The sequence below is a fragment of the Paramormyrops kingsleyae genome, chromosome 8 (assembly GCF_048594095.1).
Source record: "Paramormyrops kingsleyae isolate MSU_618 chromosome 8, PKINGS_0.4, whole genome shotgun sequence".
NCBI classification, from domain to species: domain Eukaryota; kingdom Metazoa; phylum Chordata; class Actinopteri; order Osteoglossiformes; family Mormyridae; genus Paramormyrops; species Paramormyrops kingsleyae.
The window spans coordinates 38,067,067-38,079,153 of record NC_132804.1 but is presented as its reverse complement, the minus strand read 5'-3'; positions in this window follow the sequence as shown (position 1 = coordinate 38,079,153).

Here is a 12,087-nt window from a genome sequence, read left to right as displayed (position 1 = left end):
ATATTTCAATTCCTAAATCTATAACATACCCTAAAAAGTCATAATAATAATGATATTGATCGCTCAACCAGTCTTGTATGCATGTGCAAGTGTAGGTGTGACCTGATTTGTCATTGGATGTGCTGGCATTTAATGCCGTCAGGGGAGGCGGCAGCACCCCCCCCCCCCCCAGGCCCAAGGCGAAGGCAGGAGAACCAGGCAACCGAAGCCACCCTACTGCCCCCCCGGCACAAGGGCCCACAGCCACGCATCCCAGAGACAACCACCCGCCCAACCCGAGAGGGAGCCCGCGAGGGACTAAGGGGGCGCCAACCCCCGCACAGGGAGGCCCGCAGAGGGAGGACGGGCGGCGAGCCCCCCAGCCCCACCCGCAACCACCCCACCGGGGCAGGCGGGTCCAGGGCCGAAGGGCCCCACCCACCGGGACCACCCCCCCCACCCCCCGGCGGACGGCCCCCCACACACCGGGGGAGCCCCAGCCCCCCCAGCCCGTCCCCCGGGAGGACGGGCCGCCGCCCACCGCAGCGACCCGGCACGCCTCCCCCCCAACACTGCAGGATGATCCAAGGGGGGCCCATACAAAGAGCCCCCCCCCCACCCGGGAGCGGACCCGCGGCGACCGGGGAGCGGCAGACACCCCGCCCAGCCCAGACCGAACCCCCCAATCCGCCTAGCAGGGCCCAGAGTGTCCCAAGATTCCCCGGACCGCCCGCCAGGGCCCCACCACGGCGCAGCAGAGCCAAGCACCACCCGGCCCGCGGCCCAAGAGAGGAGGCCGCCCATACCCGCCAGGGCCACCCGAACCCCCCCATGATGGGTCTTCCCCCCGGCGGGCCACCCCACCAGCACAGGGCCAGAGACAGAGAGTTAGGGGGGGCCCCTCAGCCCCCATCCCCTCCCTGACCCATGTTGGTGTGAAGTGTGCATGTACATGTGTGAGAGAGTTGTGTGTTTATGTCTACAATGCATTAAAATTAGTGGGTGCAGTTCAGGTATGAGGGCCCCACCACTGGCAGATGGCAGAGTCCCCCATCACCCTCCCCACACCCCCAAGGCCCTAATGTAATATGGACTGCGTATATGACTAAGGTGCAAAAAGTGGGCGAGCAGTTGAGGCATGGGCACCCCACCGCTGGCAGACGGCAGAGCCCCACCTGCCTCAACCCACCTCCTCAGCCCTAGTGTCATGTGGTGTCTAACATGTAAGTAAAAATTGAGGGGCAGTGTCTCGGCGCACCTCCCCACCGCCCCTCAAGGCCCTAGTGTTGTGTGAAATGTGGTGTTGGACCCAGGGGAGCAATAAGGGCGTGCCAGGAGTGGGCCCCCCCCGGCACCGGGGCCAGATCCCCGACTGGCCCCGATTAGTCCCCATCCCTGACCCCGCACAGCCGGCAGGGACGGCCAACCGAGGTGTTCAGGGGCGGCACAGGCAGCCCAGCAGCAGGGAACGCCCCCCCCCCCCAGGCGCAGACCGGGAGAGACCCACCCCACCACGCCCGATGAGACCCCAGCTAGCGGCCAAGGACGGGACAACCCCAGACCCCCCCGGCAAACGGGGAGCCGGACCAGCCAGGCGGGGTGACCCCGGCCACCCCAGGCCCCCCCCCAGGCGAGGCAGAGGCTCCCCCCACCGCCCCCCCCAAACCACCCCACAGCGCCCGAGGGCCCCGCGCCGGAATCGCCAACGGCAGACAACGACCCGCCCCCACCAGGCAACGGGCCCGGGCAGACCAGGCCCCCCAGCATGCGGGCGACCGCCCGCCCGGGAGCCGGAGCAGCGGCCCCAGCAGATAGAGCCCACGCCCCCAAACCCACGCACCCCAGCGCAGCGGCCCAGGCGGAACCCAGAGGCCCCACCCCCCGATCCCCCCCCAGCGCGCCACCCACCCCGCGGGGGCAGAACCCCCCCACCCCCCGCACCGCCCCCACCAGGCCAGGCCAGCGGCCACCCAGAGACACTGACCACGCGCCCTCAGCCAAGAGAAACACCAGAGGACCCCAACAACCCAGCCCCCCCACCCCCAGCCCCCAACCCGGGACGGTGACGGCAAGGCCCCACCACCCCTGACGACATTACGTTAAAAAATTCATTATTGGAGTCCAACTGTCTTCAAAATCGATCAATTGATTTTTCTTACAGGCAGACATCCTCTCCATGGAAACATAATCCCAGAGTAGATTTTTGAACAGATTTATGTTTAAATTCTCTTTTGACTTCCAGTTCAGAAGGATTGTTTTCTTAGCAATGGTTAGTACTGTGAGAAGCATGCAAGATTTATTCATGTCCATATTAGTGTCAGTGAGGTCCCCAAGCAGGCAGAGTGAGGGGGAGGGTGGGATGGGATGCCCTAGGTGTGTCGATAAGTCTTCACAAATCCTTTGCCAGAATTCGTTGACCGGTGTGCAATACCAGAAAGCATGCAGGTAATTATCTGGTGCATCCGTCTTACAAGTTAGGCATATGTCAGTATCTCTGATACCCATCCGGAACATCCTCTGCCCTGTGTAGTGTGTTCTGTGTAAAATTTTGTATTGTAAAAGCTGCAGGTTGGAGTTCCGATTCATTCGAAAGGTATTCAAGCAAATTTGCCTCCAGAAGTTAGTGTCTTGATTGATAAGTAAATCCCTTTCCCATTTGTGGGTAGGGAGTGAGAGCGTTGTATCAGATTCTGCTAGATGCACGTAAATGCTAGACAGTAGTTTTTTAGTTGGAGTTATTAAGAAGTTTGCTATTTTAGGTGAAAGCTCCAGATCTAATTGCTTACGGCACCATCTATTGTGTATTATTGATTTAAGTTGAAGATATTCTAAGTATTTGTTTTTCTCAATGTTATAAGTTTCTGTAATTTTGTCAAATGATATCATGCAATTGTCTTGGATTATATGTTCGAGGCGCTTGATTCCTTTATTATGCCAAGCCAGGAAGTTTATCACTTTTTTATTTAACAGGATGTCAGGGTTGTTCCAGATGGGTGTCAGTTTGCATGGGACCACTGAAGTTTGGTTTATTCTAAGAAATTCCCACCAGGCTGTCAGCGATGTGCTGATGTTGATGCTCTTAAAACAGCAATGTCGTTTAAGTATATGACTGATAAATGGCAGGTCCTCGACTCGAATATCATTACAGAAAGTTTGCTCAATATCCAACCAGTTAAGGTCTAAGTTATTTTGCGTAGTCCATTTTAGGACATATATCAATCTATTGGCAAGAAAGTAGTTGTAGAAATTGGGAAGCTCCAAACCCCCACAGTTTTTGGATTTCTGTAAAGTTTTTAAACTTATTCGTGGTGGTTTGGATTTCCATAGATATTTTGAAACTAAGGAGTCCAATGATTTAAACCAAGTCCGCGGAGGTTGACTCGGAACCATTGAGAACATGTAGTTAATTTTTGGTAGGATCATCATTTTGATTGTAGCTACTCTTCCCAGAAGTGATGTGGGTAGATTGTTCCACCGTGCAAGGTCATCTTCTATCTTTTTAAGCAGCGGACTATAATTTAATCGCGTCAGATCTGACAGCTTGGCAGAAATGTTAATACCCAGATATCTAATGTTCCCAGATTGAAGTGGGATAGTTGGATTGGACTGGAAGTCACAAGATATTGGAAGAGTAGTCGACTTGTTCCAATTAATAGAGTAATCTGATATGGAGGAGAATTTATCTATAAGTCTTATCGTCTCCGTGAGGGAACCCTGTGTATTTTGAAGAAAAAGTAATACATCATCTGCATAAAGACTAATTTTATGGGTTATACTTGCTGTTTGAATACCTTTGATATTATTATTATTCCGAATTGCTGCTGCCAATGGTTCAATAAATATAGAAAATAGTGATGGAGAAAGTGGACAACCTTGCCTAGTGCCCCTTCTGAGAGTGAAGCTTGGGGAGATTTGATCATTCGTTTTTACACAGGCTTTAGGTGAACTGTATAAAATTTTAATCCAGGTTACGAAGTTCTCACGAAATCCAAATTTTAGTAAGGTTGCCATTAGAAATTTCCAGTTGACCCTGTCAAAAGCCTTTTCTGCGTCCAATGACATGATTATGGCTTCCTTATTTTGAATGTTGCAGTAGTCTATTACGCCAATTAGTCTCCTCATGTTGTTAGTGGACTGTCTGCCTTTAATGAAACCCGTTTGATCTGGATGTATTATATAAGGTGTCACTTTTTCAATTCTACTAGCCAGTGCCTTGCTGATGATTTTAAGGTCCGCATTTATAAGTGATATTGGTCGGTAGCTAGAGGGGAGAGCAGGATCTTTGTCAGGTTTGAGGAGCAGGTTAATGTCTGCACAATTCATATTTGGAGGGATGCTGCCAGTTTCTTTAATTTCTATAACCATTCTATGGAAGAGTGGTGCTAGCAGAGGCCAAAATGTTTTGTAGAATTCTGCTGGAAATCCATCTGGACCTGGGGCTTTCCCGTTAGGCATACATTGTAGTGCATCATGAAGTTCCACTATTGAGAGAGGTAACTCTAATGCCGTTATTTGTTCATTATTTAATATTGGTAGGTTGATGTTATTTAAGAACTCTTCTATTTCAGAATTGGTTGGATTAATATCAGGTGAGTATAATTTTTTATAGAAGTCCCTAAATATCCTATTTATCTCTCCTAGGCTATGAGTTGCCTTCCCATTGGGGTCTGTAACTGAAGAGATTGCTGCCTTCTCCTTATTCTGTTTTAGTTGGTTTGCTAAAAATTTACTTGATTTATTACTATGTTCAAAATTGTCCAAGCGTAATCTCTGTATGTAAAACTGAGTTTTTTTGTCTCTTAATTCTTGCAATTTAATTTTATTTTTTCTCAGGTCATTGAGAAGGTGTTTTTCTTGGGAGGCAACATGTGCCGATTCCAAAGTTTTAATTTTCTGTTCTAGTTCAGTTTCGAGTGCTTTTTCTTTCTTCTTTTTATGTACTGAATATGAAATTATTCTGCCTCGTATTACAGCCTTTGCTGTCTCCCAGAGAATGCACGCAGAGATACCTGGCAGGTCATTTGTTTCAATAAATGTTGTCCAATCTTTTTTAATAACTTCTAGAAACTCTGAGTCCGTTAGTAATGATGTATTCAGTCTCCACCGTTTAAAAGGTGGTGCACTAACTTTTACAGTGACCGTCATAGTGACAGGTGCGTGGTCACTGATTGTTATAGGGTGAATTTGTGTGTCAGATATATCTTTCATAACTGTATTGCTCGTAAGAAAAAAGTCTATCCGGGAGTAAGAATGATGGACTGGTGAGAAAAACGTGTATTCTCTGAGCGTGGTGTGAAAAGTACGCCAGACATCGCATAGGCCGAAATCATTCATATATTGTTTTACTGTTTCAGATGATTGGCAAGTACGGTAACTAGCTGCTGTACTACGTCTGTCAGATTCTGGGTTAAGTACTAAGTTGAAGTCCCCTCCCAGTATAAGTTCTGTGTCTGAGTGCGATGATATTTCAGCAAAAAGGTGGTGGAAGAAGGAGGAGTCATCACTATTTGGACCGTATATATTGGCAATACATATCTCTTTGTTATATGCTGAAATTTTAATAATTATGAATCTACCTTCTGGGTCTGCGATAGTGTCTTTACAGTTGAAACATATTCTTTTGTTGATTAAAATTGCTACACCTCTCTGTTTTGAATTATAACTAGCTAAGTATACGTGTGGAAATTCTGGTGAATTTAATGTACACTGTCCTGTTTTGGCTAAGTGAGTTTCCTGCAGTAGGACAATGTCTGCCTGTAATGTTGTTAGATATTCTAAGATTTTATGTCTCTTAGCAATTGAGCCAATACCACGCACGTTCCAAGTGACAAAGCGTAGTGAATTCATGCTGTCCTAACTTAGACCCCCTGAGTGCAATCTAATGTTAAAATGGATGGATGTGTGTGTATGTGAAAGACTCTGTGTGAATGAGTCTGAATATGTCAGGATTAGTGTGTGTGCAAATATCAATGTGTGAATGCCTCCATGTGTGTTATTAAGGTGAGGAGATCTGTCTGAGCTTGAGTGGGCATGTGTATATGTGAGTGTATGAATGCATACATGTGTGATGTTAAGATGAGGGGGTGCGTGTATGTTTGAGTGGGCATCTATGCATGCGAGTGTGTGACTACCTACGTGTCGGTGTGGGTGTATAGTATCTGGTAGACTGCTTCCAGATAAAACATTTTTGAGCGTCAATATCGATATGCAACAATTAACATAACAACCAAATTGACAATGATGGCCATAACAATAACAACAACAACAACAACTGCGACTGTAGTGAGACATTAAACAAGGGGGTTGAGGAACAGTAAGGGATATAAAGTGAACCAGCCTTAATAGTCTTTAGACAAAGCCGTCTAGTGTGCGGCGTGCGCTAAAAACCTGTATTAACTGCCAAACTTTAAAGTCAGTTTGTTAAATGCGTGTTACCTTAGTCGGAAGTGGTTTCAGTAGAGCCAAGCAGTGGTGTTCTGGTCGCGAAATAGTTGTCCATTAACATACAGTCTGTCTACCGCGATGACAGCTCGGGCTCCCTCCGCAATGAATTTTTTCCTGAGCTGGAACAGGATTCTGCGACGATCCAGGATTTCTTTGGGAAATTGGTCGTTGACGCTGAAGTCCGTTCCTCTGAGCTCCCTGCCTCGGCTTTTCACCAGTTCCTTTTGCTTGAAATGTTCAAACTTGGCCACGATAGGTCTTGGACGCTGAGCTTCTTTCCTCACCCCTCCTATGCGGTGGACCCGATGAAACGTGATGTTGTTGACGGTGTCCCGAGGAAGTTTAAGTTCTTGTTGCATGAAGTTTCTGATGGTAGCTTCTGCGTCTTCCTCTGCGCGCTCCGGAATTCCGGCGAACACTAAATTGTCCCGCATACTTCTTGCTTGAATATCAAGCAGGGACTCTTTCATGCGCTTATGTTCTGTGGAGAGTTTCGCCATACCTTCCGTGAGGGATGTTACGGAGTCTCTGAGAATCTTGTTTTCAGATGCTAGCGATTCCACCTGTTGTTGACTGTACTCCAGAGATTCCCGTAATGCTTGAAATTCCTTGTGTAGGATTTCTACAAGTGCCAGTCGGGCGTCAAAACTGGAAAGTTTGTTGTTAATGGACTCTAGGATATCTCCGTATTCCTTATCAGGCGATGAAGGGCTACTTGAGGGGCTGTTTGAGGTACAGTCCGAGCGTGTTCTCTTCGTGGACGGAGTCGCTTGGTTCTTCTTCATGATGAGTCGTTCGTAACACTCGTCCACGTAATCCTGTAAATCTTCCAAGCTTTCTTCGTCCAGGATGTAAATGAGTGAACTTATTTATCCGATAAAGTACTATAAATACTATTATTAATATTTTGGCTTGGTTAAGTTGGCTATCGAAGTAAGTTTTGTTTTGTTTTTTTTTTTTAGTAGGACGCTGCCATGTTGGATTACGCACAGCTCTCGCGCTAAATTAAAGAAATATTTTGTATTTCTTTCTCCAGCCTCCATCCATTTTTGTCTTGATTTTACAAAAGCTCCTTTAGATTTTTCCTCATAAATTTTGTCTAATTCATTTTGCAATCTTAATAATTTTAGCATGTCTTCCTCAGATAAATCTTGATCATCTTTGTTAGTAATAGACATAATGTCTTGTGTTAATTTAATTTCCTTTTCTTTATTAATTTTAGAAATAAGATTACTCTGATGTATAGCCAATTTTTTTATTTCATTAATTCCCAATAATTTTTGTATGTGTGTAAAATATTTGATTGTTTCCAATACTTAGCAATAATCTGTTTAACTTCGTTTTTAAACATTTCATTCCTCAACAGTTGGTTGTTAAGTTTCCAGTAACCTCGACTTATTTTTTTATGTTGGGTCCCTAGCAAATTAATTTTAATCACAATACCTTTGTGATCTGTTAAAATTGAAGGTTCAATTACAACTGACTCCACTTTCTCTTCCAAATCTTTCAAGACTAGCCAATAATCAATACGGGATTTAAGAGAGCCAGTCTTATTGCTCCAAGTAAACAAACATGCATATGGGTTTTTACATCCCCAAATGTCAATAATGCCCAATCTTAAACAAATATTACTTAACTCACATTCACCACTAACAGATTTAGGGGGCCACTTATCTAACATACCATTAAATACTGTATTGAAGTCACCCCCCCAAATTATTTTAGCAGAGGGATATTAATCTGACTGACAATATTTTCGATTTCTTGGAAAATTAAACTATTCTTCGATTTACTGTTGGTGGCATAAATGTTGATTATAGTGAACTTCACCTGATTCACCTCCACTAGGAAGTTACATTTTTGGTAGGTGTAACATTTTCGGTAGTGACACACCCTGTGGCTGCCCGATCTGCGGACGCATGCGCGACACCAGTTACACAGCGTGTAGGTAGAGAAGTAGTCGGTGATCTCTCACCTAGGGATATAAGCAAATTGCGCCGTGTATCCCCAAGTTATACGATCAAAGGTATGTTAATTTATATCTGCTTGTTTCACATGGTGTGAAATCGAGTTAGGTACCGGTATATGTGTTATTATTGAATCTGTATAGTTTTCTTGCATAGAAGTTCCTGCATAGAAGTACAGTGGTACCTCAGTTCTCAAACTCATTAGAACTCGAATTTCTTAAAAGTCGAACCAACCAGTTTGAAATAAAATTACCTAGAGCTCGATCTGAATCTCAGAATTCAAACCGTGAACGGCGACCTAAGATAACTTGTACACGGGGGAAATGAGTCACACAGCACGTCTCTCAGCAGAAACAAAGGGTAACGCTTCAGTCTCAGCCTCACATTCACTGTGATAGCACCGTGCATGTTTACACTAACTGAATACATATATTTAGACAGTAAAAATACATTTAGACAATGATAGACAGTAACAGTAATTATTATTTAATAAAATACATTTAAAAATAAAGATTTCTTGTTAATTATTTTAATATTAATAATAAAGCATTAATACATTTGTTACAATCCAGTCTAGGGTTGGACCGCAACAAAGTGAAAGGGAAGGGGGGATTGGGGAGGACAGGACAACTAGGGCTAGGAGAAGGGAACACGGGACACAAAGGGAGTCTTTTTTTATATTTTTTTATAGTTTTTCACAAACACAGTACAAACACTAGGTGTAACGAACGTCAGGAGTGACAAAGGCCAAAGAAACAAACAAAAGCACATCTACCGAGTAACCCAAGCTGAACTACCTAAGGGAACACAAAGAAAATGGTGAAACGAAACAACAATGCCTAAATCTACCTCCCTGACCAAACAAACAATAATCCCCACGTTAACGAATAAACAAAAAGGCAGACACTCCCTACACACCTAGTGAACACGAAACACAAAGCCAAAGCAAAGGTATCAAAAGGGAAGAACCGAGAGGCGAAGTCGAAACACAGGCGAAAGTCCAAAACCAATCAAGCAATCAGAAACCAAGGCGAAAGTACAAATAAGGGCGAGGCGAGAATCAAAAGTCGAGGGCAAAACAGTCATACACAGTCAATCAAACAAAGCAAAAGCGAACAAAGAGCGAGCTAGCAGGCGAGAAGCAAGTAGCGGGCCGACGAAGGCACGAAGCGGCAATCTCTTCAGCCGATGAACCGGAAACTGCTCCGAGGGCAAGGGAGGTCCAGAGGGCGGAGTCGAGGGGGCGGTTGACCAATCGGCGAGTGGGCAGGACGTCCGAAGGACCTGCAGGCATCCTCCTAAACTTACGGCACGTAACACTTACGGCACGTACCCGAAACTTACGGCACGTATCCCTTACGGCACGTAACCCAAACTTACGGCACGTAACACATTTAATTATAATTATATTGTCCTGCCGAGAGGGGACGGAACGGAGACAAAGGCGCAGACGTCAGGGTGTTGGGGAATACAGGGTTTAATTACAGGTAAGGCAGACAAAAGGCAGACGGACAATACAATAACCAGACTGGGGAAACAAATTGAAACGCGGACGAAATACAGAGGGCTAATGAAAACAACTAGAAATAGCTGATCACACGGGGATTCCACACGGGGTTAACGAGGGGGCGTGGCACACAGAAGGAGCGGACGATCGGGGCAGGACACATTGTTTTTTTTAACTTTATACATTGTTTGGATACATGTATTTGTTTTATTATACATTTATATCTTACTTTACAAATTACTGTTTTGATAAATGTGCTTAGATGTGTTTAGTACAGTATATGCTCTTCTTGTTTTATCCGGTTCATTTTGTGTTTAAATGTTAAAAAAAAAACATATTTAGGTGTAATTTTTTTGGCCGGGAACCAATTAATTGGTTTTCCATCATTTCTTATGGGGAAAATTCGATCAGAACTCGAACATTTTAGGATTCGATCCAGAGTTCTGAACGGATTAAGTTCGAGTTCTGAGGTACCACTGTACTGGTGTTTGTGCAGCCGTGTCAAAGTCGACATCGATCCATCCAAAATTTAGGTTATTTTAATTTTTAATGTTGTTGAAAATGTCTTTTGCCATCTTGATGACTTTGGAGACTAATGAATTGCCATGCAATTCTTTATGTTGATTATTAACTTTTATTATTATTATTTATTTTAGCCCTGCATAAGTCTCTGCATCTCAGTACAACCAAATCAGTCAATAATTCAGTGAATAATTATTTAAAGCAAGTCCACACTCTATTTTATTATGCATGTATATATGTTACAGTATGTGCGTTAAAGTTTTTTTTTCTATTAAAGTATCTGAGGGGGGGCATTATGGAGCAGCGCAGGAGGTAGACGTGTTTTGTACCTTCTCCACATCCAAGTTGATAAAACTGTAAATTAACAGTCTCTAAACCTGTTTTACTCGGGCTAAAAGTTACCTCGAAAACTATAGAATTTTGTACTTCATTTGAAAGCTTTAACTGCATTGATGCCGCCAAAAAAACTACCGCAAGGCGGTAAATCTTTTCAGCAATCGGTTAGCACAACTGACAATATGGCGCTGGCTGATCGAGTAGAAGGACTTACTATGGAGGGAGAAGGGATGCCGATAATGCTCGAAAAGATTTCGGACAAGATCCTTGGTGCCCTTAATGAAAGATTTGATAAACTTGAAGCGACCTTTCAAGTTATGCATGCGGCGCAACGAGAGCTGAGTGACAAAATTGACGCGGTAGAGGGACAGACGAAGGATCACGAGTCTCGAATTTTTTCCTTGGAAACATCTTTGAATACCTTGTGCAAGGAAAACAAGACGCTAAAGTCTAAACTCAACGATCTTGAGGGCAGATCACGTCGCAACAACATTAGACTTATCGGCATTCCAGAAGGAGTCGAGAAAGGAAGGCCTACTGAGTTCGTGGCAGAATTGATCAAGCAGCTCTTCGAGGACTTTTCTGTTCCTCCAGTCATTGACCGTGCACACAGGGTACCACAGCCAAAGCCTTCGGAAGGTGCCAGACCGCGCGCGATCATTGCACGGATCCACTACTACCAGGATAAAGATCGCATCTTGTGACTTCGGCGGGGACGGAAGCTTGACTACCAGGGACACAAGGTATTTATCTTCCCGGACTACACTGCGGAGGTAATGGATCAGCGTCGGAGCTTTGGTGAAGTAATACGGTCATTGCAAGAGCTGAAAGTGGGTTGTTTTTTGCGCTTTCCTGTGAAGCTCTGCTTCACTCACAACGGAGTTTCAAAGGTGTTTACATCTCCCGCGGAAGCTAAGCTATACGTGGATAAAGAACTGAAACAACCTGCGCTGATGGATCAGAACTAACTTTGAGTACTGGTCATACTTTTTTTGCCCGATCTCTCAATTTTTTGAAAGCGTAAACCTTTGGACGATAGAGACAGTTAATTGAGTCATTTTTATTTTTATCAGATACGACTTGGCTGTGGAGATTTTCTTTTTTTTCTCTCTCTCTCTTTTCCTTTTCCTTTGTGGGCGTTCTGCTTGCTGTTTGTCGTAACGGTATATAGTAGCGCTAAATTGTTATTATACTTCTTTGCATACTTAGCGGTTTAACCGTTAGAGGGGGCCATAATGCTTCGTTTGGGGAAGTCATTTGAGGCACGGGGAGGGGGGATAAATAGTTCTGTAATTGTTGGACATGTTCTTTCCCTCTTTTTTTTTTTCCTCT